We start from the raw sequence: 27,782 nt of genomic DNA, 5'->3' as shown, positions 1-27,782 counted from the left end.
CGTCGCGGCCCCAGGCTCTTGAGGGCATGTGTGGTGGTTTAAATCGGTCTTGTTTGCTCAATTCGAACTCCTGGGAAACTTTCCGTTACATTGTATACTGTGAAGTTATTTGAAGCAGTGTATCCTCAGTGGTTGAGATTGTAGCTCCAGGGTCGCGGCGCCTGCGTTCAACCTCAGCTCCGCGTTTCACGAGATCCGTGGTCTGTGGCAAGTTATTAACCTCCCTGTGCCTCGATCTTCTCACCTAAAAGAGGGCCCCCCCCCCCCCAGAGTATCATCTTCGTAAAGTTGCTGTCAGGTTACACAAGCTAATAATACCCGGCTTTGGCAGAGTGCCTGCGTAGCACATAGGACGTGCTCAGTAAACGCTTGCTGCTGCCGTTTTTATTGTCAGCATTCGGCTTTCATTTGACATGAATTCAGTCTTAAAAACAGGTTCAAACAGGGACACTTCTGGTGATTCAACTCAAGCTCCAGCACCTCCCAGAAAGCCTGCCTTCCACGCTCACTCCTGTACTGCACAGGACTCCTCTGACCCCACCTGGGCCCCCTGCAGCCCTCCAGCACCGAACACGGAAACGGTCATCGCCTTCCTACGTGGTCAGAGATGAATCCTGACCCATCTTTGCAGCCCAGCGTTCCGGCAGGATGTCCCAGGTGCGTTGCCATCGGTAAATGCTGGAAAAGAAGAAGGAGGGGAAGAGGGATGGAGGAGGAGAAGCAGGAGGAGGAGGAAGGAAGGACCTAGAAGGGAAGACGAGGATCTCCCACAACCCAGTGGTCCCAGGGAAATGTAGGTCTTGAAGGGAGTCGAAACCTTATAAATAAGGCGCCGATGGTGGCCTAGTAACTGTGTGTGGCAGGGAAGGGCTAGCAGGGCCTGCCTGCTCACCCTGGCCCCCAAGAGCTGATTATCCTCATTCAGGGGCGGGCAGCTTGACATTGGCAATGGGCGGTGCCAGCATTCTTACCACCAAAACTTTCTCCAATTTCCCAGCGCGCCACTGGCAACAATGTTTCTCCGCGACTGAGAAAGCAGCGAAATTTTACATACCGCGTGACACAAGAGTGTGAGGCGCAGAGGGACCCTCTGCTTTCAAGCAGAGCCACCATCCGCCTGGGCTGAGGCTGGCCCTGGGCGGGTACCAGCCCTCCGGGCACCCAACACCTCCCAGCCCCGGCCACACCTTCAACATCCCCATCCAAGTCATCGTGGAGGCATCCGTGGGGGTTCTCGTCCGGTCGCTGGTGATTGCGTCTCATCTGTTCAAAGTAGGCTAATAATAAAACGCATTATGTTAATGACTTACTGGTCATAAAAGCAAACAATCGAATGTACTATGGGCCTAATATTTTCATGAGAGAATGTGCACGTGACCCTGCAGCCCGGTGCCAGTTACATTTCTATTTACATGGAGACCGGGGACAATCAGGACATTTATCTCCCTTAGTCACTAGTCGCCCCTTCCCCCAGCTCTCTTCCCCCCTCATCCCAAAAGACATGAAAAAACGTTTTCATTATCAACTGCTATCTGTTGCTGAAAGCGGCTATTTTTAAAACATGATGTCACAGCGTCTAGAATGCTACATTGTTCGGTTGCAGAGAACACTCAATGGATTCTTCAGTTCTAGCTGTTTCTACATGTTAAGTGAACACGAAGTAATCTCCCCTTTTCATCTGGTATCTTCTTTTACCCGTTTTCAGAACTGTCACTTGATCCCTCGGGAAATTTCTATGAGTTTATATTTCTTCCTGACCTTCAATTAATTTGCATTTTCGTATATTGTATGTGCGTATAGCTATCTCCTTCCTTTATAGGACTTCAAGTTACCACCTTTATAACTCCAGCTCAGAAGAATATTCCTATTACAGAAGCATATATTTGTATATTTAAGCGACATTTCCCTGTTCTACTAAACCTAAGTCCTGAATTATTTTCTATAGGATACCCTCAGGAATGGAAATTATGTTTTGTTTTGTATTTTGCCAAAAGAAATTTAAAAAACCACCTCTTCTTTGGGGCGCCTGGATGGCTCAGTCAGTTAAGCATCCAACTTCAGCTCAGGTCATGATCTCACAGTCCGTGAGTTCGAGCCCCACGTCGGGCTCTGTGCTGACAGCTCAGAGCCTGGAGCCTGCTTCCGATTCTGTGTCTCCCCCTCTCTCTGCCCCTCCCCCGCTCATGCTCTGTCTCTCTCTGTCTCAAAAATAAATAAAAACATTAAAAAAAATTTTAAACACTACCCCTTCGACCAACAACAACAAAAGACACCGACACGTAGCAACCAATATTTCTTATCTACCTGTACAGAATTTTTTTTTAATTGCCTTTAGGCATCGTTTTCTAGCTATATTCTTTCAAACAGTGTGAAGAATCCACTGCACTTTTCCCAGAACGATATTTTCTATGAGAAGAATAAACGTCTAATTCGATCTTCGCTGAGAAAATAATCTCAGTGTCTTGAATGAGTGTGACCCAAATGCCGCGCCTAACATGCGGGGCCCTCTGTTTGTGAGACTCCAGCATGAACTGCTAGTAAATTGAATTAGTGCTTCTGACAGGGACGGGAGGGGTATCCTGGAAAACTCACAAGCCAGTGGATTAACCTTGCCCAGATCTTCTTTGATGTGCTTCAGCTTTAATTTACCACCACTCTTACTCCCCCAGCCCTACACACACACACACACACACACACACACACACACACACACCCCTTCACTTCCTTTCTTTCCAAACCACTCACTGTGCCAACCAGCAACCCTGCTTCACCATGAACATATTTTCCTACCTTTACGCCCTTAGCCTCTTACCTGAGTGGACTCCCAGCTTTGGGCTTTAAGTAAGACTCAGCCATTTCCAAATTTCTCCTAACCGCAGTCGCTCATCCTGCCACACCTTGAGGACCTGGAATCCAGAGAGAGACCAGGGTCCTTCTCACCAGCTTGTGTTACCTTCAAATCATTATTCCTTCACTGTTGCGTAAAATTCCTGCTTATGCCATCTGCCCCCACTCATTGACATCATGTGCCCACATCCTCATTATCCCTGTTCGTTCAAGACCTAGCCTGCAGCTCCTAAGCTTTTTCTTCAAACTGAGTTCTGCTTTCATTTGGATCATTTTGCTGTGTATTGACATAACCTGGCCCACATCTCAGTTTCTTGAGATTCTCACAACCAGGTCCATCACTTTTAGCCCACGTCAGACAGCCCTTGCTATGGCTTCAGCAACCGTTATGCCCCTAAGGGTTTCAGGGGCAACCGTTCAGCCCCTGAAATCTGGAATTCCAATATGCTATGATCCGTTCTCATTCTGCAATTTTTCAGTGCCTGTATTGTTGTCTACTGGGGCAAAGCCAATTACCCCCAAACGTCGCAGCTTAGAACAATAAAACTTTATTCATTCACACAGTTTCTGAGAGTCAGGATTCCAGGAAAAGCTCAGCTGGGCGGTTCTGGCTCAAGGTCTCTTGGCAGGTTGTGGCCGAGATGTCCGGCCTAGCCGGAGGCACCTGCTTCCTTCCTAGATAGCTTGCTCACACACCTGGCAAGTTCATGGGACTCTTGAGTGTCCTCAAGACACGCCCACTAAGTTCCCCAGAGCAAGCCATCCAAGAGAGAGCAAGCAGGAAGCCACAGTGCCTTTAATAACCTAGCACCGTCTGCTTTTTTCCTATATGCTAGTTAGAAGCATTATGTCCACCCCATGCTCAAGGAGAGGGCAGTTAGGCTCCCCCTTTTGAAGGGAGTGCCAAACAATTGTGTAGATTCCAATTTCTCTGCCCTACTCCATTTTCACTCCCTTCCACTTATACTCAAGGTCCCATCTGGTCCATCAGGTCATCTAGTTTCTTGCCAATATCCTCCTTCTTTTGTCCCGTCATCCTTCTATTGCTTCCACCTAAAGGAAGGGGGACAAAAGTGTGGTCCAAACCGAGCATCCACCTGATGCCATCCCCGGAGAGTTGGGGGGTGCTGGAGGTTATCACCATACCTGTGCAAACTGGTGCTACTCCATGGCCTCCTGGGTTGAGTAGGCCCTCAACACAATACAGCACTTCTGTTTCCCAGTCACCAGACCAGCTGTTTGCTTCCTCACCCGTTCCCCCAAACCTCCCTCATCACCATGACTCAGGTTCGTCATCTGATCCCTTCTCCCCAGACCTTACACCGCACTCCCCATCTTCCCCCCCTCCTCCCCTGAAACCTTCACACAGGCCCTCAGTCACAGTGGGGGGATGAAGAGGGGACTCTGAGACCCAACCCTTTATGGAGTAGACACCCAAGGGATGTGTCTTTAAAACTAGAAGGACCTGAACTCTCGGTCACAAATACCCACAGCTCAGAAACCTCCTTGCTCCTCTGCTTCTGTCCTTGTGTCTTCAGCTTCCCTGTATGGACTCCTTCCCACCAGCGTTTACACAGGCTCAAATCTCCCCCTCGCACGGGGAGAACCTCCCCTTCTAGCCCAGCCCTCCTCAGGTTAACACGTCGTTTCTCTTCATACTTAAAAATGCTCAGAGTGACAGTGTTTTACGGTCACCTTCTCCTTTCCTTACTTTTGGCCACAGCCCCCTGAAAAGGCTGCCCTCCCTCGGTTTCCATCTCTTCACATTTTCCAACCACAGCAGACGGGCTCTATTTCCACGGGCCTGTCAACATTGGGGTTTCTCGGAGTTTGGCTGATGGCCCTTTTCCCTTTTTAACCTGCACAGCGATTCACTTCTGTGGCTTTAAACACCACCTATAGGCTGAGTAATTGCCAAGTCTGTATTCGCAACTCATATTTCTTGCCCGAGCTTCAATTTTGGAACCCCAGTGACCCACTAGACCTATTACCTTGGCTATCCCGTAGTCCCCGAACAGTCACCATGGAAGCAATATGGAGGCCATAAATTGGTCCTAGTATTAACTATGGCACTCGGTGGCTGTGAGGCTTGGAACAGATCACCCAGTCTCTCTGAACCTCAGTCTCCTCGACTGTAAAATGGAGCATGATTAGAGCTCAACTCATACGGTGACTGAATAAGTCAACTTATGTAAAGTTTTTTGAATGGTGCCTGGTATATGGTGGTAGGTCTCTGAAATGTGAACGTTCGAGGATTAAATAAGACAATACGGGCACAGCACAGGGCCCATGGTAAGTGTTGAGTGGGCATGATCTGGTATGATTACATCCCAGCCTCAGCAGAGCTCCTTGGTCCTCTCTGTCTCCCTCAGTTCTAGCTCTTCTGCCATATGACTTCCTTTCTCATCAGTCCACCTCTTCCATCCCTGCTGCCATGCCACAAGATGTCCTCCCCAGATTCCCTCAAAGCCTCCCACCGGGTCTCTCTGCCTCTAGTCCTGCCCCTGGCCAATCCATTCTTCACACTGCAGCCAGAGCAATCAGTTCAAGATGCGCATCGAATCTCGTAATTTCCCTCAGGCCTCTGCATTGCACCCCCAGGCTAAAGTCCAATGCTCTTAATTGGATTACAAAGCCAATTATTGTAGGAATTTTGCTTTCCTTTCCAGACTGAACTCCCAAGCTCACCCTGCTTTTGGCGTCTCTGCTTTCTCTGGCCTGTGTCTTTGCAGATTTTTCCAAAACCTCCTCACCTTGCCGACGATCTCGTGCTGGTCCTGTAGCTCTCCACTTGGATGACGTCTCCTCCAGGAAGCGTATCTGCCTGTCCCCAAACCAGGTTAGGTATGGCCCCCAATTTACTCTCCTGGAACCATGTGGACTCTCCGAAATCACGATCATCATACTGTTATAACTAGCTGTTTATTTTCTCCCCAACTTATGTCATAAAGGTCATCACGTGATGGATGAATGCATATACATTAAGTCCCATCTGCCATTTACTAGCTGTGAGATCTTGGTAAAGCCACATAAGCATCCAAAAACTGGGAACAATAATACCCTTCTTCCAGATTGCTGAGAAGCTCAAATAACGCGTATGAAAGCATTGTATATGGTACCAGTTCCAACCCTTTCCTTTTTGGGGTTTTTGGTTTGCTCTCTTTCCTGCCTCAGGCTCACTCTCTCTTTTTTTCCCCCTCTCCTTCTTCTCATTCCTGCTAGAAGCTCCCATAACTTGGCTGACGATGGTTCTCAGAATATCTACGGTCAGGGAGTTACCAACCTTTGAGAGAAAGAATGGAAGACACAGAGTTGGAGCTGAAGCATGTTGCCTCCTCACTTCTTCACTGGAAGCCTCAGTTTCCCCCACCCTTTAGGTGCTCGAAAAATTGCACATAGAATTCCCAGAGTGGCATATGGCTTCCCAATGATCTCTAAACACACTATATCATTACCATTCAGAGATCTCTGCACACACTACATCGTTACCATTCAGAGATCTCTACAGGACTCCCTTCTCTGAGTTAAGTTCTTCTCCAACAAGTAATGGAGTACTTAAGATGAAAAAGTTAAAGATTTGGAGATTTCTATTAAGGCAAATTGAACAGCTTGAAGCGAAAGAAACAATGTCCTTTTTTTTTTTTTTAATGTTTTTTAATGTTTTTATTTATTTTTGAGACAGAGAGAGACAGAGCATGAGGAGGGGAGGGGCAGAGAGAGAGGGAGACACAGAATCGGAAGCAGGCTCCAGGCTCTGAGCTGTCAGCACAGAGCCCGACGCGGGGCTCGAACTCACAGACTGTGAGATCGTGACCTGAGCTGAATTTGGATGCTTAACTGACAGAGCCACCCCGGCGCCCCAAAACAGCGTCCTTTTAAACATTTAATATGGCCAGGAGCATCACATATTTTTATTTCATTTACTTTTGACAACAACTGTGGAGGTACATATTATTTTCCTCGCCTTACAGGTGGGGAAACCACATTTCGGAGAAGTTAAGTAACTTTCCCAGGAAAATACAGTAAGCAAACTGTGAATTCAAATCCAGTTCATACTTCTATCCTGACCTTTCTACAACAGAAAAAGTGTTTCGTTCATTTGATCTTGAGTTTCTCCTTACTAGCAATTCAGAATTGTTTTTCCCTCTTTCCATCGCATGTCCTAAACCAATCCCGACACAAACCTGAATATTCGATAGAAGTAGCCTACTTAAACTGTTGGTTGACCAAGGGCTACATGGAACTCACGCCTAGAAGTTGAAAGCCGAAGAACAGATCCCTAGTTTTCTGGAACAACGGCTACTCCCCATAACTCCATTAGTCTTTGAAATTGTGATGTAGGGGCTAAGAAGCAAGCTGGGTAGCCTCTACAGGGAGGATGGGAGTAGAGAGGGAAAAGGAAGAAGGGGAAGGGTCTTTCAATGTGGCCCAAAACCAAGATGGTGGCCAGCAATCCACGCACGCATTGCTGTATAACTCACAATGCAGCTAGCCAAATGGGGTGTCCAAAACCATAAATACATTAGAGATTCAGAAAAGGGGAGTTCATCTAAGACAGCGTAAGCACAAAAGCCTTCAGCTGGCCAAGCATGAGGGCAGATTTGCCAATTCTCACTCCTGTCTGGAGTGAACTGCCTTGTAATATACATCTTTGCAGCAACTCCCGGCAAGACATGGAATCTCTTTCCCTGCCTCTGAAATCTGAACTTGGCCGGTGACTTGCTTCACCAAAGGAAATGAAATGGGAGTGACTTCGTGCCAGTCCTGAGCCCAGACTTCAGGAGACCCACTCTCTTGGAACCCTCTTGCTGCCATGTGCATAAGCCTGTGCTAACCGGCTAGATGGTGAGAAACACATAGTCTAGTTGCCCGCTTTAACCCGGCCAATGGCCAGAACACCCTGCAGCTGACCAAAGGTGCATAAGACAGTCCAGGTGAGACCAGAAGAGCTGTTCATCTGGGCCAAGCTGAAATTGCGGATAAGCAACTGGGGACCTAAATAAGTGGTTGTTGTTTTAAGCCTCTCACTTTCAATGTGGTTATCATGTAGATATAAGCACTTTAGAGCATCAGTGTGAGTCTTAGTGTCCTCATCTGTAAAACTGGGATCATAATCTTTTATCCCACAGGCATGTTGAGCCACTAAGCAAATAGGGGGTCTCCAATAAGTGTTGCATCAGAATAAACATCAAAACCTGAAAACAAAAATCATTCGTCCATTGTGCGGGTATCCATCATCTTCCATGCCTTCCCTCTACAGGAAGCACGGCCCCCCTGTGTCAAGCCAGGCGTGCCCTCGGATATTCGGCTGGGGCTGAATTGTGTGAACCCAATTCCTGCCTTCCCGATTACTGAATCTAGTCGGTTCAGCAGCAGGTGAGTGGTGCAGGATTGAACCATTCAGTGCGCAAGCCCAAGCGAGTTTTAAGGATGACAGATCGATCGTTGCTTCCTGAAAACAAATTTAAATTGATGAGACCTTAATGAATTCTTTCTCCCATTCCTGGGGGAGGGGGAGGGTTCAGATAATGCTCTAATCACACTGTGAATGAGAACTGTTTGCCAAGCTCTCTTCTCTCTGAGAAGGCACTGGATTTCCCCTGCTGAAGAATTGTGTGCTTGTTCGGTGAGAGCAGTTTCAGGGGCTGATAAAAACTGTCTGCTTCCACTTTAGCTGTCAAGGACTCGCTCTTCAACTTCTATATAATATATAAGAGCGTGCCATGGAGTAGGTGGAGCATGGGGAGAGAAAATGTAGAGTGAACTGCAAATACCTGTTTTAAATCGGGTACTCGGGGTAGGCAGCTTGCCAGTCAGTGGTAGCCTCTGAGGCGGAGAGAGCAGTTGTGGGTCCAAAAGATGAGGGAGTCCAAGAAAATCTGAAGAAGTACCTAATGTATCTCTGATACGCCATCGATATGCTGAAGTCCACTCGTGCTCGCTCACTAGAACCAATCATCCACACTCCTTCCCAACTCGTTCAGCGTTGAACAACTTGTTCAGCATTGTCATGTGGGGAACTTGAGATCAGTCGTGATGAGAGTATTTACACCATGGAAACCGGCAAGCCCTTTTTTGTAAAGAAGTAAGAGCTGTTAAGCATTTCTTTGCATCCCACTGAGTGGACCCTACCTCCTAGGAGATGAGCAGTTGTTTGCTCCTTAATAATAAGCATAAGCTTGGGGGGGGGGGGGGGGGGGGGGGGGGGGGGGTGCAAATTCAGTGTAGCCCTCACAGGGAAGGATCATTATGGCAAAGTTTCAAGGAACAGTTCTTTGGAAGAAGGGCTCTTAAGAGAGGAACCAGGCCAAATTTGCGTAATGGAGAAGAAAGAGAGAAGAAAGAGAGTGAGAGGGGTGATTGCACGGGCAAGGCATGCCCATCGGGCTGACATGATGTTACAGAAAACCTCCAGTGAGTGAACACGAAACTGACACCCAATTCGGTTTCTCAAAGGTGGGATGGGATGCTTTCCAAAATTGAACTAAAATTATCTTGTCTTTCACGCCCCCACCAAAATCATTCCCAGCTCTCTGAAAGCTTTGCAAGCCTTGATGAACATGGTCCACATGTATCTTTAGGAATAGAATGTGGGCTCAGCATCTGTTTTATTGGAGTTCTCTGAATTTTTCTCCATGGAAACACAAGCTGGTAAATAGAAACTAGAAAGCCGAACGTCTGTGTTCTTTTTCCATCGCTGTTAACTGCTTTGCTTGATAACATCAGGCACGTTATCTCAATGCTCAATTTCCCCACTTTAAAATTACTTCACTCATTGGTAGATAAAGATGAACAATATCATCTTTGGGAACTATTCCAAGCTTTTTAAAGAAAGGCATAAACAATTATATGCTTATGAGAAATGGAATCATCTTATTTTTATTCCAAATACGAATATAAACATACTCAAAAAGCTCAAGAGGGAGATAAATCCCTATTAAATATTTCTGTTGTCAGGGAAGCCTTTTTCTCTCCAAGGACTCCTCCTCCAGGCCATGAATTTGCAAAAGGGATTCCCGCACCAGACGGGGGTTCCTCTGGCCTCCCATCACTGGTTCAGAATACCGGGGGGCCAGCAAAAGAAATACAGGGAGTGGAGGAAATGTCCCATTGGGATGCCATTGTCCTGTTGGGCATGACATTCACCGTCTCAAATCCTCTCACCTCCCCTGCACCGTCCTCCTTCTGTGACACTCCAGCCCCGGACGGGCCCGGCAATTAGCTTTGTTTCAACCCACACCTTTAAATTCTCGGTCACTGACATCAAAAGGACGTTCAGGATCCGCTCGACCAGGTTATGACGCTTTTCTAATGTGAGTTTTATCCCCCCTCCCCACAGAAACTAGTTCATATCTTCACAGCTTCCTTCATCCTCGGTCCTTGACCATCTGAGCTCAGGCTGCAACAGAAAAAATACCATCATCCGGCTGACTCAAACAACAAACATTTATTTCTACAGTTCTGGAGGCTGGAGGTCTATGGCCAAGACGCTGGTAGATGGGAGTCTGGTGGGAGTCCTTTTTCTGGTTTGTAGACCAACACCTTCTACCTGTGTCCTCACACAGTGGAGAAAGTCAAAGGAAGCACGCTCTCCCATCTCTTTCTCTGTGGGCACTAATCCCTTTATGAGGGCTCCGCCTTCAAGACCTAATTATCTCCCAAAGGCTCCACCTCCGAAGACTGTCACCTTGGGGGTTAAGCTCCAGCTTATGAATTTGGGCTGAGGGGACACACACCATCAGCCCTTAGTGCCAGCCTTGCCCTACTCCTAATATGCAACATATAAGTCACCAGACAAAACTTTCCTCATTTTCCCTTCTCCTCCCAAAAACCAACACCTCCAGTTGGTCGTCAATCCCCACTTTTCTCATTTTTTCAGAGACTCCAAACCATTGTTTATCACATCTCTTTCTTTAATCTTCCATCTCTTGTCTTGACTTGCTTAATTCTGTGAAGATTCTAAGATGTGCTAGTAATAAATATCTGGTAACTTTTTATGTGTGTGAGTGTGTGCGTGCGGGTGTGTGTGTGGAGGGAGGAAGGGAAGACGAGAGAGAGAGAGAGAGAGAGAGAGAGAGAAAGCACATGTGGCAAAATATTAAAAGTTGACAAGTCTGTCAAATAAAATGGTCAAGTCACTTACAGGGGAGAGAAATCAGGCTGGCCTCAGAGTTCTCTACAGCTACAGTCAAGGTCGGAAGATTGGGGTGCAATATTTAAAAGACCTTCAAGGAAAAAAAAAGCTGTTACCCAAGGATTTTATATCCAGCCAAATTATCTTTCAACTCTAAAGATTGCAGATGTCCTGAACATAAGAGAATTCAAGAAATATCAATTCTATGAATCTGTTTTTGGGGAAACTACCAAGAGATGCTCAACTAAGAGATAATTGGGAAAATTATGAAAAAAAAAAAAGTGGTTTCTATGTCTGTAACAACAGGAAGCCAAAACACATTCCTTGGGGCGCCTGAGTAGCTCAGTCAGAAAAGCATGTGATTCTTGATCTCGGGGTCATAAGTTCAAGCCCCATGTCGGGTGTAGAGATTACTAAAAAAAATAAACTTAAAAAAAGAACATTCCTCAAAGATGACAAACCAGCTAATAAAAGAAACGTTTAAAAAATATACACAAAAGATGTTGTCAAATCTGGGTGAAGAGTATTGAGAGTTTCGTGCCATTCTTATAACTTTTCTTGAGATTTCAGATTATTTCAAATGCCATTTCTTCAGAAAGGTCTTCTCAAACGATCATATCTAAAGCAGTTACCTAATATTTTCTCTCCTAGCAAGCTGTCGAACCACCCGTATCTCGTAATTCTAGAGCTACAGCAGCCATCTCGGCTATGTTTGTTTAACCGATGACACAGACACGGTGACATCCATCTGAAAGGTTGGTGGGAGTGGACCCAGGGCCAAGACTAGGGAAAGGCAAGTGAGGCACTCACCTTGGGTGCATAATTTACAGGAGCAACCAACACCTCAAAAATCAAGATAAATGATGTTTTAATATGGCAAAAAGTCAAACTTCATGCAAAAATCTGTGATGAACAAAATATCATAATTTTTTTTTTAATTTTTTATTTTACTTTTGAGAGAGAGACAGAGCATGAGCAGAGGAGGGGCAGAGAGAGTGGGAGACACGGAATCTGAAGCAGGCTCCAGGTTCTGAGCTGTCAGCCCAGAACTCACGAGCCATGAGATCATGACTGAGCCGAAGTCGGACGCTTAATTGACTGAGCCACCCAGGTGCCCCAAAATATCGTAATTTTAAATGAAGACAAGATCCAGACCTGTGACTTTCATGACTCTGCCTCACTCACCTTACCTTAATCCTGATGTTGGTCCCGACAAAACTTTATTTATAAAACCAGGCAGCTGGCCTATGGGCCATAACTTACCATTATTAAAAATATATATCAATCCCAATTACTAAGCTTTTAGTAACCCCTTAAATTCTGCCTCGTCTTAGTCCCAGCCCTGGGAGACCCCTCTACTGCTAAAAAGCATCCAGGAATTGGGTAGACGTTCACATATTTGTTCGAAGATCATGGGCTAGCCTTGGAGAGGAGGGACAGTTCTGAACTCAGCACAGATGGTGGCTGTCTGTCTGCCTGTCGCTCAAACTGTTGCTTGTCCTGGTTGATTTAAGGACCCCACGTACACTTTGTGAGCTTCTTCTGCATATTCATGTATTACGCTTCATTGAAACTATTTGTAGTCTGTGTGCTCCTTGAAGGCGATTATGTCTTTTATCTCGAACTCTAGAGCCTGAGCTCTAGTAGATGTAACAGGGTGCCTGGGGATTCAGAATCGAGCATTCTTATGTGTGTCTAACGAGGGTGATGATGGCAAGGAAACCCTCAGAGGTGTCACAGGGAGGAGAATCTGAACTGGTGGCCTGGACCTGAATTCCCGGGGGTGAACTTCCTGGAAGGGGCAGCTAATGCGATGAAGTTGACCTCCTTGGCATCAAGGCCCTGCTTTATTAGGAATAATGCCTAAGTACGTAAGTGTTCGTTTAACGAGTTCTTAAGTTGGAGTCCAAAGTTGGGACAAACCAGAGATGCCTCAAGAGGGAGAAGATGTTCTTCCTGATAAGCAGGGCCCATGGGATCTTGCATGATTAACTGGAAAGCAGAAGAGATGTGATCACATGTGCACACCCAAGCTGCTGACCAGGCCACGCTGGCTTCAGCAGATACTCGATAAAAGTGTGATCAATGGGGGCGCCTGGGTGGCTCGGTCAGTTGAGCGTCCAACTTCGGCTCAGGTCATGATCTCACGGTCCGTGAGTTCGAGCCCCGTGTCGGGCTCTGTGCTGACAGCTCAGAGCCTGGAGCCTGTTTTAGATTCTGTGTCTCCCTCTCTCTCTGCCCCTCCCCTGTTCATGCTCTGCCTCTCTCTGTCTCAAAAATAAATACACTTTAAAAAAAAAATTTTTTTTAAAAATGTGATCAATGAAGGGGCGTCCTAATCTCTTCTGCCCCAGTGGCTGGGCCCTCCTTTTACCCTACAGGATACCAGTTAATCAGAGAACGGGCTGGATAATGAGAAAGGAAGGAGAAGGTCGCTAGGAACTGTGATAATTACATTTACCAGCTACTCGATTCTTTTAGATAAAAAGTTTCTGTCTTTTTCAGGAGAGACTATATTTGCACACCATCTTCCCTCAAGTCAGCAAATATTTCTCGTGCACTCGTGCACAGTACACCTTTCCTCCAAAACAATTTGCCCATTAAAGCGTTCGGAATTCATCCTCCGTCGGCTTCATTACTATGCAGGATGACTCATAGATCCGCCTCCCTCTGCAGTATCGAGTAAAGAGGCTACAGTAGAATAGACACCACATATTTGAATATCCAGATTTTCTTCCTTATTTAGACGCACAAAGATCCCTTCACACGCAGTAATACTTCTGGAACCATAAATAAGCAAGATCTAAGTAGGGCAGGTCCACGTTTTATGAAGTCATAAGCCCGTACAATTTAGGGGGCCTACTTTCAGAGAAAAAAAAGATAAAATTGGATATGAAAATGAATATTTAATCAAAATGAGAAAATGAATCATAACAAATCGCCATTTTTAAAAGCTGGTACATCTAGAAAAGCTGGCCAAAAAAATAGCCCAGAGAAAGCAAGAGGATGTTTTTGTCAATTTGCTGCCTAATATCCCTCTGTAATACGGTTTTCTTATATTTTCTTACTGCATTATCTTTGATCATTTATTAACCTGGGGATTATTTTGTAATATAATTTATAGAGATAATAGAAAGATAAACCCATTTTTTTCTAGCTTGGTTCTTGGAAATTTGGTTTTTTATTATTGATAATTCCAATTTCTAGAGTTGTCATCAAATTTAAAAAGTCCTTTATCAAATTCCTTTCATATGAGCTGTAGAAGTTGGAAGAATTATCCATAGACTGAATTTTGACCCAGCATTTCAAGGCTTGTTTCTCGCCACTCTCCTCCTGCTTCTGGAGCTCGGTGCGGTGGGACACGTCTGTACCATGAAAAGTCTTCTAACCCCACGCTTTTATGTCCTGATGGCCAGCAGTAACTGAGTAGACATGGAAGTGACTGTGACCAATATAAATCTATCCCATTAAACTCAGATTAAACTCATCCAATCAATTTTCCCTTAATTGGATCCCCAAAATGCCCATGGCCATCCCAACACCATCAACATGAAGTGAATGTGGCGGAGAGCAAGACCAAGGCCATGGATAGCAGCCCTAGTCAACTATGGCTAAATTGTCTTAATTTTGCAAGTTTCCTAACATGTACGTCCACGGGAACACATTGCCAGGTCCCCCAATAGGATCTTGGAAGGGGACTGAGCAAGTGAGAGGGCCCGAGGCTTAAGATTCATTGGCTTGACTGTAAATCTTCCTCTGTCAGCCCGTACCCTTTCCCCAGATCTAGGGGTTCTGTTGTGTTCTTAAGGCTCTCTTGCTGCCAATTGGACCCACATTCAAGATCTCCACCATCCTTGTTTCTCCCATATCCCTGGCCAGTTTCTGCAAAGGAGACTTCTGCTTTGTGCCAGCTCTCTATCTTATTCTTGACAGTCTTGAGTGCTCACCAATAACCCCAGCATGATGGTGGGTCCGCCCTGTTGGTCCAGGATGATCACGACCTCCCTGCTGGACTCTGGGAACCAGAGACTAGAGAACCAGAGAACTAGACTCTCCCCTCAGGTTACACTTGGAATACTTGATTATGACTTGGTTGTCTCTTGTCAGAAATGCTTTAAAATGCTGTTTGAGTCCAAGAGAAGCATGCCCAGGAGCACCTGGGTGGCTCAGTCGGGTAAGCATCTGACTCTTGATTTTGGTTCAAGCCATGATTTCATGGTTCATGGGTTCAAGCCCTGCACTGGGCTCTGCGCTGACAGCACAGAGTCTGCTTGGGATTCTCCTCTCTCTGTCTCTCTGTCTCTCTGTCTCTCTGTCTCTCTGTCTCTCTCTCTCTCTGTCTCTCTCTCTGTCTCAAAAATAAATAAATAAAAATTTTAAAAAAAGAGAGAGAAGCATGCCCATACTCTTTGTACTCTGGGCTCTGTACCTTGGACTCAGGTCCTTGGAGCTAAATCCTCAGATATCCTCAATCATATATTCTGTTCCTGGCTTAACTTATGAGCCAGTCATAACGATGATGCAGAATTGGTTTTGGTAATCTCAGCCCTACTCCACTTCCCACTGTCCTTAGGAAAGAATTAACTTAAGTCACCTCTCCCTCCTTCTACCCACTTGCAACTTTGCTTCCAACGTACTTTCCTTTCCTTTCCAGTAGACCCATTATCTCAAAAGGTCTCTAATTATGACGCTGAACATATTAATGACATTCAACTCATATCTGGGGTGGGGTGGGGGGGGGGGTGGTGGCTCAGTCGGTTGAGTGTCCAACTCTTAATTTTGGCTCAGGTCATGATCCCAGGGTCACAGGATAGAGCCCTGTGTCAGGCTCTACTCTGAGTGTGGACCCTGCTAAAGAGTCTCTCTCTCTCTCTCTCTCTCTCTCTCTTTCTCCCTTTCCCCTGCCCCCCCGCTCTAAAAACAAAACCAGCCAAACAAACAAAACAAAAACCTCATGTCTTCTCAAATTCTTTATAATACACAAACTTTTGACTTCTTGAAACTCTTTCCTGTGGTTTCCACACCACCTGTGTCCTCACCTACCCCTCTTATTTCCCAGTCGTCTTCCCTAGTTTCTTTCCCTCACTGTTGCTTGCATTTAGACCTTCTCCATTGATTTGCTTCTTGGTCCTCTTCTTCCAAACCATTTCACTTTGCTTCAACTACAAACCCTAGAGATGACTTAAACCTGCATCGCTGGCTCCGGTATTTCTTCCAAATTCCAAACTGGTATTTTCCAACGGACTTTTAGACATCTCACATGCGTGTCCTGCCTGGTATCAAGCTACACATGCCAACACTGATTTCCTAATCTTCACCCATCAAAAGCTCTATCTCCATTAATAGCCTAACCACTCAGTCCAGGCTAGAAATCTCTCGTTCTCTCCCTCCTTCCTTCAACAAACATGTTAAAACAGATCATTGTGGGGTCCGGCTCCACCATAGCTCAAACCCACCCCTGTCCATCCATTCTCTGTGGCCATCTCCCCCAGCCAAGGAGGCTTTTCTGCAGACGGCCACTGTGGTCCCCTCCCTGATGTTCCTGTCTCCAAGCGTTCCCCAGTCCGATTTTTCCTGCACACTGCTGACTTTCATTCTTCTGCAACACAGAGTAGTCCGTGTCAGTTTCCTTTCAAAAACACCTTCACGCTCAACAAAGAAAGTTCAGGCTCCTGGGTGTGACCTTGAAGATCTCTGTAATATGCCCTCGATCTAACCTCCCTGCCTATCTCCTACCTAAGTCCCGTGCACTTCAAGCTCCAGCCACCTAATCACACGGGCCCTCCCCAAGCCTTGCGCATGTTGTTCTGTCAGTGCGATGCTCTCCTCTCCTCCAAAATCACCATCTTTCCCTTTAAGCCTGCCATCTTCTTAACTCGAGAGAATCCTCCTCTCCTCAGGGCCATGGCATTGGTCTGGAATGATGACAGTCAGGAGGGCTGTTGTATGGTTTGCGTCTATGGAGATGGAGACCTGTCTTCCCCGTTGAGCCGTGAGTTTTCCAAAAGCAAGCAGCGAGCCTTCTTCCTACTTGTTTTTCTCCATTCTTGGCACCGCGCCTCTGCTCAGTAAACTGAAGGTTGTTGTGGAGGCTGTGGTATAAATTCCTCAGGGACAGCGTGACTCACTATGGCATGGCCACGCTGCTCCATAGGAAGGACACTGGGTTTGCCATCAAAGAGACCCAGATTCCAAACCCAGTTACATCATTCATTAATAGCACAACTGGGAGCAAATCCCTTGCCTCCTTCTGGCCAGTTCCCTCACCAGTAAAAATGGGATAATCATAACTTTACAAAGCTTAAATGTCACAGGTGCAGGAGTGTTTGGGCGTAGAAGACTCTCAAATATTGATTGGACCTCATCCTGAAGTCCCTGCCAATCCCGCCTCGACTTTTTGTTTTTGTTTTCCTTTTCTTTCGTTCTCTTTCCTTCTTTTTCTTTCTTTCTTTTTCTTTCTTCTTCCTTCCTTCCTTTCTTTTCTTTCTTTCTTTCTTTCTTTCTTCTTCCTTCCTTCCTTTCTTTTCTTTCTTTCTTTCCTTCTTTTTCTTTTTCTTTCTTTCTTTTTCTTTCTCCTTCCTTCCTTTCTTTTCTTTCTTTCTTTCTTTCTTTCTTTCTTCTTCTTTCCTTCCTTTCTTTTCTTTCTTTCTTTCTTTCTTTCTTTCTTCTTCCTTCCTTCCTTTCTTTTCTTTCTTTCTTTCTTTCCTTCCTTTTCTTTCTTTTACTTTCTTCTTCCTTCCTTCCTTTCTTTTCTTTCTTTCTTTCCTTCTTTTTCTTTTTCTTTCTTTCTTTTTCTTTCTCCTTCCTTCCTTTCTTTTCTTTCTTTCTTTCTTTCTTTCTTTCTTCTTCCTTCCTTCTTTCTTTTCTTTCTTTCTTTCTTTCTTTCTTTCTTAGGTTAATGTTTATTTATTTTTGAGAGAGAGAGAAAGTGTGTGTGTGAGCAGGGGAGGGACAGAGAGAGGGGGGGACAGAGGATCCAAAGCTGGCCCTGTGCTGACAGCAGACAACCCACTGTGAGGCTTGAACTCACGAACCGTGAGGTCGTGACCGGAGCCGAAGTTGGACCCTCAACTGAAGGAGCCACCTAGGAGCCCCTGTTTTTTTCCTTTTTAACCCGGGAGACATATCACATTCCGAAAATGTGTTTTGGAATGAAAACACTTCAAAAATCTTTTCCTCTTTTTTTTTTTTTTTTTTTTTAATTCACAGGGAGGGAATAAAACTCGTGGCTAACACAGGAAAGTGATGAGGGTCATAAAACCCTTATTGTGGTGCTTACCACATTACATTACAATAATTTATTGGCTGTGTGTCCCCTGTGAGCTCGTCAAGGAAAGGGACTGTGACCTTTTATCCCAGCAACCAGCACAATGCCGAGCGTGGAGAAGGCTTTCGGTTTACATTTATCATCTACTTGGAGAGCAACTTCACAATCTTTCCCAGATACAGCCTCGCATGCCTCTTGACCTAAATATTCCACTCCTAGAGTTTATTTCACACGTAAACTCACACAAGCGTACAAGCGGATGAATCTCCAAACATGAGGGTTGTGGTCTTGTTCATAGTAACAAACCAAGCGAACAAACAAAAAAAATCCCTCAAACGTCCAATGTTAGAGGTCCGGTTAAATAAATAATGCACATGCACATCAAGGAACGCTATGTAACATTAAAAACTATGAAGCAGATCTCTAGGCACTGGTGTGAAAAGGTGTCCAATGTATGTTGTTAAATGAAAAAAGCTTCTGCATAGTGCAAACATATACGCTCACGCCCACAACACGCGCATATACACACGTAGGCCTGTATGCAGAAGAACAGCTTCTTCAAGGTCATACAGGAAACCGTATATAGTGGTAGTCTCTAGGGCTGCCTGGGTGGCTCAGTCGGCTGGGTGTCCGACTGGGCTCAGATCACGATCTCACAGTTCGTGAGTTCGAGCCCCGCATCGGGCTCTGTGCTGACAGCTCGGAGCCTGGAGCCTGCTTCAAATTCTGTGTCTTCCTCTCTCTCTGCCCTTCCTCTGCTCGCACTCTGTCTCTCTCTGTCTCTCAAAAATAATGCATAAACATTTTTAAAAAAAATTATAGTGGTAGTCTTTACAGAACAGGACTAAGGAATTAGGAGAAAGAGGAAGACTTTTCAGGCTCACTGTTTACCCTCCGAAACAATGTAAACTTTTCATCAGCAGCAGGAACGAATTAAATGTTTTGATAATAAACAAATAAGTGTCTGTTGAACAATTCTACTTTGACCTTGTCTGGGTAGAATTTGATTATTAATTTTCATCAGCGGGATACAGAAAGTGATACGCATAAACTCCTTTCTTTTCCCTTGACGTGAGTTCAAAGACCGTAGGCGCAATTTCCGGAACATTCGGTTGCAAAGCTGGCGTCTCTGGTGGTTTATCAATGTCACTAAGAGCACCAGATGCATTTATAATCCCACCCCTAAGAGTCAATTGTGGCTTGTTCTCTGTGATCAATTACCAGCCCCTTCTTACTCTCTTAGCGGAAAACACATCCTCCCCAGGACAAAAGGGAGAGTGGAGAAAATCAGCTTGCCGATTGTCTGTGCAGGCTTCACGCTCTTTCCCTGGAAGCCATGTGGCTGCCTTAACAGTTGTCCCAAAGCTGGCACTGCATAAGGGAGAGGCATCTTTAGCAGCAAGTGGTGGTGATTAATGTTAAGCTGTCATGGAAAATGTTTTTGCACTTTAATGTCAGAGAACTGAATTATTATTATAGGTCTGATGTTCCCTCGCCAAAGCTGTGTGTTTGCTCCCCGCCGCCCCCCCCCCCCCCCCCCCGCCACCCCCCCCCCCCCATACAAAATGAACACAGAAAGCTTTCTGGTTGGCTCCCAGGAGCATCTTTTGGAGAAAAGACAAAAGGAATGCCGCCAAGCCAGCCAAGGCCCCTTGGGGCCCTGATGGGAGCATCAGACCCTCCCCCCACCTGCCTGCCCCAGGCTGGAGGAAGCCCTAATAAGCCCCTCTGCCCGCATGGATCCCAGCTTGCCTGCTTGAGCCATTTGGAACCCCCAGAGGGTGGTGGACACCCCAGAGGAGAAAAGGATAGAGAAAGTCCAGATTTGGTACAGGGAAGAGAAGTTGCTGAATGCAGAAACAGGTGGAGGGGAGCATGGGGGCCAAGGTCAAGCTATACGCGGAGGTCTTTCAGATCCACGCCATCTGGATCTGAGTCAGACACAAAGCGTCACCCACTGGCATGCCTACGAACCCCTCCTCACTCCCCCCAAGCAGAGGAGGAGGAAAAGGGTGCAAAAACTGACTGACTTTTGCATTGCAATAAAATATTTATTTCTTGCATAATCTGCCAGCAAATTAGATCAAAGAGCTGTCAGTTTAAAATCATGCAATTCATTAAGGGAACAAACTTAAAATATACTTAGTCTAAAATAACATTTACCAAGAGGCAGGATTGATGTACGTAGCTAGAACAGATCTAGGAACTAGAAGAGAGTACCAAAAAATGGAACGTTGACTTTCTGGCACCGTATCAACTCTTTTCAAAAACAGAAGGTCAGCGAATTAATAATAACAACTACTATTTATTGAGATCCTACCCTGTGCCAGGCCAGGCACTTTACAAAGTTTTTATCTGTAACCTACCACATGGAAAATGTAGTTATTCTCATTTTTCAGATGAGAGATCCGAGAGTCAGAGAACTTGCTGAAAAGCATACAGCAAGTCAATGGTGGATTGCCACGCTGTCTGTCTGCCTGGCTGTCTGTCCACCGAACCAGACTGCTTCCCAATACGTGCTATCAAAAGGGTACACATTGGGGCGCCTGGGTGGCTCAGTCGGTTGGGCGTCTGACTTCGACTCAGGTCATGATCTCGCAGTCTGTGAGTTCAAGCCCCATGTCGGGCTCTACGCTGACAGCTCAGAGCCTGGAGCCTGCTTCAGATTCTGTCTCTATCTCTCTCTGCCCCTCCCCTACTCTCACTGTGTGTCTCTCTCTCTCAAAAATAACATAAAAACATTTAAAAAATTTTTAAAAAAAAGGATACACATTATGGCTAAACAGTCTACATTTTAAGCTAATCTTTCATCCAAATATTTGTTTTCATTGCATCTTATTCAACCCTTGACAGAAGGTAGGTCCTAACTTCAGCTTAAAAATATGGTCCTTAGGGTGCCTGGGTGGCTCAGTCAGTTAAGTGTTCAACTCTTGATTTCGGCTCAGGTCATGGTCTCATGGTTCCTGGGTTCAAGCCCCGTGTCGGGCTCTGCACTGACAGTGCTTGGGATTCTCTTTCTCTCCCTCTCTCTCTGCCCTCACCCAAATAAATAAATAAACTTTTTAAAAAAATGGTCCTTGAAGCTATTCGAATACTGACCATGATAAAACAATAGGAGAAACTGACCTGGGGCCTTTGACTCAAGAAATATTGCTATATTTCATGTTTGAGTCTGCTGGAAGGGGGCTGCAAGCCAATCTTGCATATATTATATGCTTCAGTATCTATAGCTGTATTCTTGTCCACTGGGTTAATAGCTACCTCGCGAGGTGGTAAGAGAAGAAAATAACATATTGGTCAACTCTGGATTCGCTCTCTCCTCTGGGCTCCAGAATAGTATAACCAAAGCCATTTAGATGCCCCATAGGTACCTCCAATTAATTCATCACCTCTGGAAGTGAACACAGCATTTCCCTCCAAACTAACTCTTCCTGGTTTTCCGGTGAAGATCCTTCAGAGGGGGAGCAAACAGTTTGCTCCAGCCACATGAGGGCCCCAGGGAGTAACTGGGGTGATAACTCCTAACTTCCCATCCCCCACATCAGATACTCACCAGGTCAGGTCACTTTTGTTCCTTAAGGTCTCGGATGTGTCCGCTCCCCTCTGTGCATACGACTGCAGCCTTAGTTCAAGGTACCATATGTCTCTCTCACTACTGCAACCCCCTCCTGACTGGCTCCAATCTTTCCAGCCTTGCCCTATCCCAACGACCTTCCATATTGATTCCAGAGAAAATGTTCTAAAGAGCAAATCTAATAATGACACTTTTCTGCTTAAAATCAAGTGACCTCCCTCTGAGCCCCCAGATTTTTTTAACACCTTCATTGAGATATAATTGACATATCATACAATTTACCCACTTCAACTGTTTAGTTCCATGGTTTTAAGATATTATGAGAGCCGTACGTCCATCAACACGAGCAATCTTAGAATATCTTCATTAAGTAAAAGGAAACTCCATAGCCATTCACAGTCACTCTCTATTTCTCTCCACCCCCAATCATCCCTGGCAGTAAATGATCTGCTTTCTGTCTCTCTAAACTTGCCTATACTGACATTTTATATAAATGGGACCATACACTATGTGGTCTTTTAGGACTGACTTCTTTCCCTTAGCGTGATGTTTTTCAGGTTCATCCATGTTGTAACCTATATCAGTACTTTGTTCCTTTTTCATGGCTGAATAATATTCCACTGTATGGATATACCACCTCTGTGTATCCATTCATTCATCAGATCACCACCTTTTGACTATTATGAATAGTGCTCCTTCGAACATTCACATACAAGTGTTCGTATGGATACACATTTTCGTTTCTCTTGGCTAGACATGAGTGAAAGTGCTGGGTCATAGTTAACTTTTTTTGTGTTTAACTTTTTAAGAAACTGCCAGGCTGTTTTCTAAAGTAGCTGTACTACCCTCAGATATTTTTAAATCCAAGTTGTTTAATGGGGTTTGCAAAGCCCTTCCTGATTACCTTCCTGGTTACAGCCTACCTTTCCGTCTTCATCTCCATCTATACCCCAATGCAGCCCGTCTGCTTCAATTACACCCACTTAGCAATCCCTAAAAACAAATCCTCTGTGTCATTTGGCTTCCGTAAACATTGTTTCCCCATGTTTGGACCACCCCTCTCCAGGCTAATGCCCACTGGTCCTCAGGCCCCAATTTCTGTGACACTTCTCCCCAGAGCCCCCAACAATCCTGGCATCAACCTTTTGCTCTGTCACGCGGGCCCTGAATTTACTATTCCAGCAGTACTTGTCACACGTACTGTCATTGGTGACCTCATTGGTGACCTTGAGACTTTACTAAACGGTAAGCTCCCTGAGGGTAAGGATTATACTCTTTGTCCTTGGCCAAGAATGGTTCCTGGAGTCTTGGAGGTCCCCAATAAATATTTAGTGAGTGTACAAAGCCGCTGACATATAGTAGGTTATCACTCCTCTTCCCTGACGAATTGAGCTGTGGAGTGATGGTCCCCATCTCCCTTCACCCAAAGGAAATCGTTCACCAATCCTCTCGGAAATGCACAATCTAATTTTTAAAATAAAACACTTGTGGTTCCTTCCTAATTCTGTTTTACTTGGGCTAAGAATAAAATGAGTTGGCATTTCTTGGGTATATATCAACTGACAGTAGAGGGAGCCAAGCCAAGAATGTGTTAGGTAGCTGGTAGGAATCTGTATGTGATTAAAAATAGGCCATGTGTAATAATGAGACATTGAAAATTACTCAAATGACCAACAATTGGGGAATAACCAAATCGATTCTGGTCGTAGACAGATAGATGAATAATACCGCCATTAAAATTGTAAATACAGAAATGTCTGTTTGAAATGATCCTAACAATAAAACCGGAACACCAACTAGAATATACACGTTGGTCACAAGTAGGCAACATTGTGTGTGCGTGAGATGACAACGAACAGAAAAGATCACGTCATAGAACCATACTAACGGTGGGTGTTGTCTGGTGAAATTTAGAATTTTGCTCTTTCAATGTTTCTTAGCTTTTGCCATAAAGATCTATAACAAATGATTGCCACGTATTGCTCTGAAAGTGTGTGTCACAAATTAAACCTACTGAAGTTCCCTAAGGTAACTAAGGGAAATGTTGAAACTAAGGGAAACTAGTTGAAAATGTTTTGGATGTATATATGATGCATTGCAGCCTTTAATGTAAAAATCTCTATATATGTACATGTTGCATACATATATTGTATACCTACACACACATGTATACGTGTCTTCCCCAGTGCTCATAAAGAAGGCAAAATATTTTCACTCTGTGATTCCTCCTTGCCCCTAGCACCTTTGGGAGTCAAACAAAACAAGCACTATGGTATCATCCCCTCTTCATCCATTTAACTTTAGACACAAGCCAAAACTGAGATTTGTGGGGCACCTGGGTGGCTCAGTCGGTTAAAGCGTCTGACTTTGGCTCAGGTCGTGATCTCACATCATGAGTTCGAGCCCCGCATCGGGCTCCGTGCTGACAGCTCAGAGCCTGGAGCCTGCTTCCGATTCTACGTCTCCCTCTGTCTCTCTCTCTCTGCCCCTCCCCTGCCCACATTCTGTTTCTGTCCCTCAAAAATAAATAAACATTTAAAAATGAAAACAAAACACAAAAACTGAGATTTGTAAGATGGCTTGCTCAAGGTTACACAGCGAGAACCAAGATTGGAACCAAGATTGGAAGATCAAGATTGGATCAAGATTGGAACCAAGATCAGAACCAAGATTGGAATCCAGGTGTCTCCACACAGACACAATTCCTTAACTCTGCCCAGAAACTGGAGCTAAAATGCAAGCAGGAAGGGCCCACAAGTACTCAGGATCTGCAGAGTTCTTTACTGAAGCATCTTTGCCCAATATCCTGCCCCAGGAGACGCTCCGGAAGCGTTTGTTCAAAACATCGATGGATCGATGGGTCCATCAATGGGCATGAGTTCAACAGTTCAACACTGCTCAGCAAAAATTCTTTGGTATTCTATGATGTCATTTTCACCAGACCCTCACTAGGACTTCCAACTTTTCCTCTACAAAAATTCCATCTATTCATTTATTCACTCGGCAATTGGTTATTGCTTATTAATTACCAGGCAACTGCTCTGTGCAAGAGGCTGTGTTAGTAGCTTAAGAAGTGATAGGAATAAGGTATTATTCTTACTTTGATGTATTTATAATCTACTAGAAGAATGCGATTCATATTTTTAAAAAATCCCTAAATTTCCAGGCAAAATCTGAGGTCAAGAGAAGATGACAAACGCTGTTCAGAGAATCCGGAGGAGAGAGATGTGGTGTCTAATTGACAGGATAGAGGCAAACGCCATGGAAACGTGGCATTTCGGCGGGGCCTTGAATGACAGGTACAATTTCAGAAGATGGGCTGGGGGAGGACATTTCAGGAGAAGCAAAGCATTTTCACAAAGACGCGAGGTAAAAAATTCACAAAGGTGAGGATCTAAGAAACAGTTTCCTCAGGGAAATAAATGCTCTTCTGCTAACGTGGGTTCTCTTTTTCCACAGGTGCCTTTGTCTAAAGGTGAAGTGCACGGGTCCCCGGTCACCTCACGTGCCTCACGCAGATGCTGGGTCCCAGCTATGCAGGAACATGCTGTGAGGACTTGTGTGTTCAGTTCCTGTAGAAAGTAGCGTTAGTCCCGGTGTGCAGTGGAGTGTGAAACAAAGGTGCAGAGAGCCCGGGGCCGTTCTCAAGGTCACAGGATGAGTCAGCCGGGTAGAAACCCTAGAACGAGGGCTGTACCTCTCCAAGGGAGGCTGCATAGACATGTGTGCGGGAAAGCACAGTGTGTTCCCACCCCCTGCCCTCTGCGTCCAAGTGGTGCCTTTCTTCCTAGGAGCTCAGCATGTGCTGTAGACATGATTTGCTTCTCTCTCTCTCGTGGTTGAAGGAAGGTGAAGGCATATTTACCTTCTTTTCTCAAAGAGACGAACCAAAGTCCACAAGGAATCCTAAGCAGTTTATCTGATACCATGTAATATGTGCTAGAGTTAAGCAGGCTTCGGGCCCAGGAGTCATGTTCCATGTGGTTCCTGGGTTGAGACTGCAGAGCCAGGGGCCGGGCATTCGAAGACCTGACTCGGGATCCCGGCTCTTTGCCCAATATCCTGCCCCAGGAGATGCTCCGGAAGCGTTTGTTCAAAACATCGATGGATTGCCTACAATTGCCTACATCGATTGCCTACAGTTCCAGCCTGGACAATTGCCCCTCCCCTTTTAGTCTCTTCCTTCATCTGTCAATGGGAATAACACGATGCTTTTGTGTCTGTCTTCAACACACATTTTTAATGCTAAGAAAACACATCTGAAACCGTACCTGCGAATGCATTAAAATTGGTTACTTTGGGGGGCCGGCGCGGGCGTTCAGTCGGCTAAGCGTCCGATGCTTGGTTTCCGCACAGGTCATGATCTCACAGTTTGTGATTTTCAGCCCCCACGTCAGGCTCTATGCTGACCATGTGAACCTGCTTGGAATTTTCTCTCTGCCCCTTCTCCACTCGTGCTCTTTCTTTCCAAATAAGTAGACATTAAAAAAATATCGGTTACTTTGGGGAGGAAAGTGGAAGCGATTGACTTCTATCTGTTCTTGACGTACTTCTTTTTCATTCGGGATGGCTGACAGTGACCTAGGCAAACCAAGGGATAAAAATAACAGCAATCTCATAAACTACCACACAGAAAAGATCTAGCCCAGTGATTGCCAAATACTGCCTTCTCCATAAAAGTTGGTTTCATGTTTTTTTAATGTTTGATTTTTGAGAGACAGAGAAACAGATCGCAAGCGGGGGAGGGGCAGAGAGAGAGGGAGACACAGAATCCGAAGCGGGCTCCAGGCTCGGAGCTGCCAGCACAGAGCCCCACGCGGGGCTCGAACTCACGGACCGTGAGATCATGATCTGAACCGAAGTCAGACGCTTAAGTGACTGAGCCACCCAGACGCCCCTCATCTTTTGAAAATGAGTCAGTATGCTTTGTGGTGACGAAGAGGTGGAATGTGAGACAGAAAAAAAACAAAGAACAATAGAAGAGTAACACAAAGTTTCTAATCAAGGGCTAAATTCCTTGAGAGATCATGAATGGAGAGGAAAGAGCACCGGCCTTGGCTTTGAGAAACAGACCCGTTTTCAAGGTCACTGCTGCCACACATCCGTTCTAGGACATGGGAGAAGTCATAACCTCTCTGGGCGTTAGTTTCCTTATCTGTAAATGGAGAGAAAAATCCTCACCGTATAGATTTACTGTAAGGATTCTATGAGACAAACACGTAGGATGCTCCAGAAGGCACTGAATATCACACACAGTACGGGCCACGGAAATAAAAACACCGTGTTTACCTACAAAGTTCCTATTTTACCTGCTTCTGGCACAGACTGTTTCACAGGGCGTCTCTAGGACCGTATCGCAGGGGCTCACCTACACTGTTTTAGCCATAAATTATTCTTTTAAAAATACTTTGTATCGTACGCTTGAAAGTTACTGTGAGGGTAGAGCTTTCAGGTTCTTACCATAACAACACCAAAATGCTAGTTATGCGAGGGTGAAGATAACGAACCTCATTGAGATAAACATGTTGCCACGTGGTCGTATCTCAAGCCACCATCGTATTGTATACGCAACGTCACGTACGCAACGTCACGTGTCACTTGCCTCTCAATAAATCGAGGAAAAAACCGTTTCCACAGATACAAATTGAAGCCCAAAAAGGCACACCAAAGACCCGCCGGAGTGGACCTAACTTTCGATCTTTCTGATCAAGACAGGCTTTTCAAGCTCACATACTTGTGGTCAAGCGTTGACCTCGGTGATCTCCGGGTACTTCCGGGACATGGTATGTTTACTCTCCTGCAGCCTTCCATAGCAGATGTGTTTAAAGAGCAATAAACTCAAGAGAGTTTAAAAAAAAAAAAAAAAAAAAAAAAAGAGCCATAAACTCAGCAATGAATGATAGGTAGGGACATGCTTGATTTCTTCTGGACCTCCTTGTTCTGAGTCAAAGAATTTTCCC

At 45.3% G+C, this 27,782-nt stretch overlaps 1 long non-coding RNA gene across 1 annotated transcript; it reads left to right on the top strand.

The window, feature by feature from the left end:
* Positions 1–8,062: 8,062 nt before the first annotated feature.
* LOC122216872 lies at positions 8,063–25,597 on the top strand. The gene is made up of 3 exons (XR_006201165.1): positions 8,063–8,223; positions 24,989–25,121; positions 25,282–25,597. It is a non-coding gene; the product is annotated as an uncharacterized LOC122216872 (long non-coding RNA).
* The last annotated feature ends 2,185 nt before the right edge of the window (positions 25,598–27,782 follow it).

This window comes from Panthera leo, chromosome B1 (genome assembly GCF_018350215.1).
Source record: "Panthera leo isolate Ple1 chromosome B1, P.leo_Ple1_pat1.1, whole genome shotgun sequence".
Lineage (NCBI taxonomy): Eukaryota > Metazoa > Chordata > Mammalia > Carnivora > Felidae > Panthera > Panthera leo.
The sequence above is the reverse complement of the archived record's forward strand: the minus strand, read 5'-3'. Positions and strand labels throughout refer to the sequence as shown.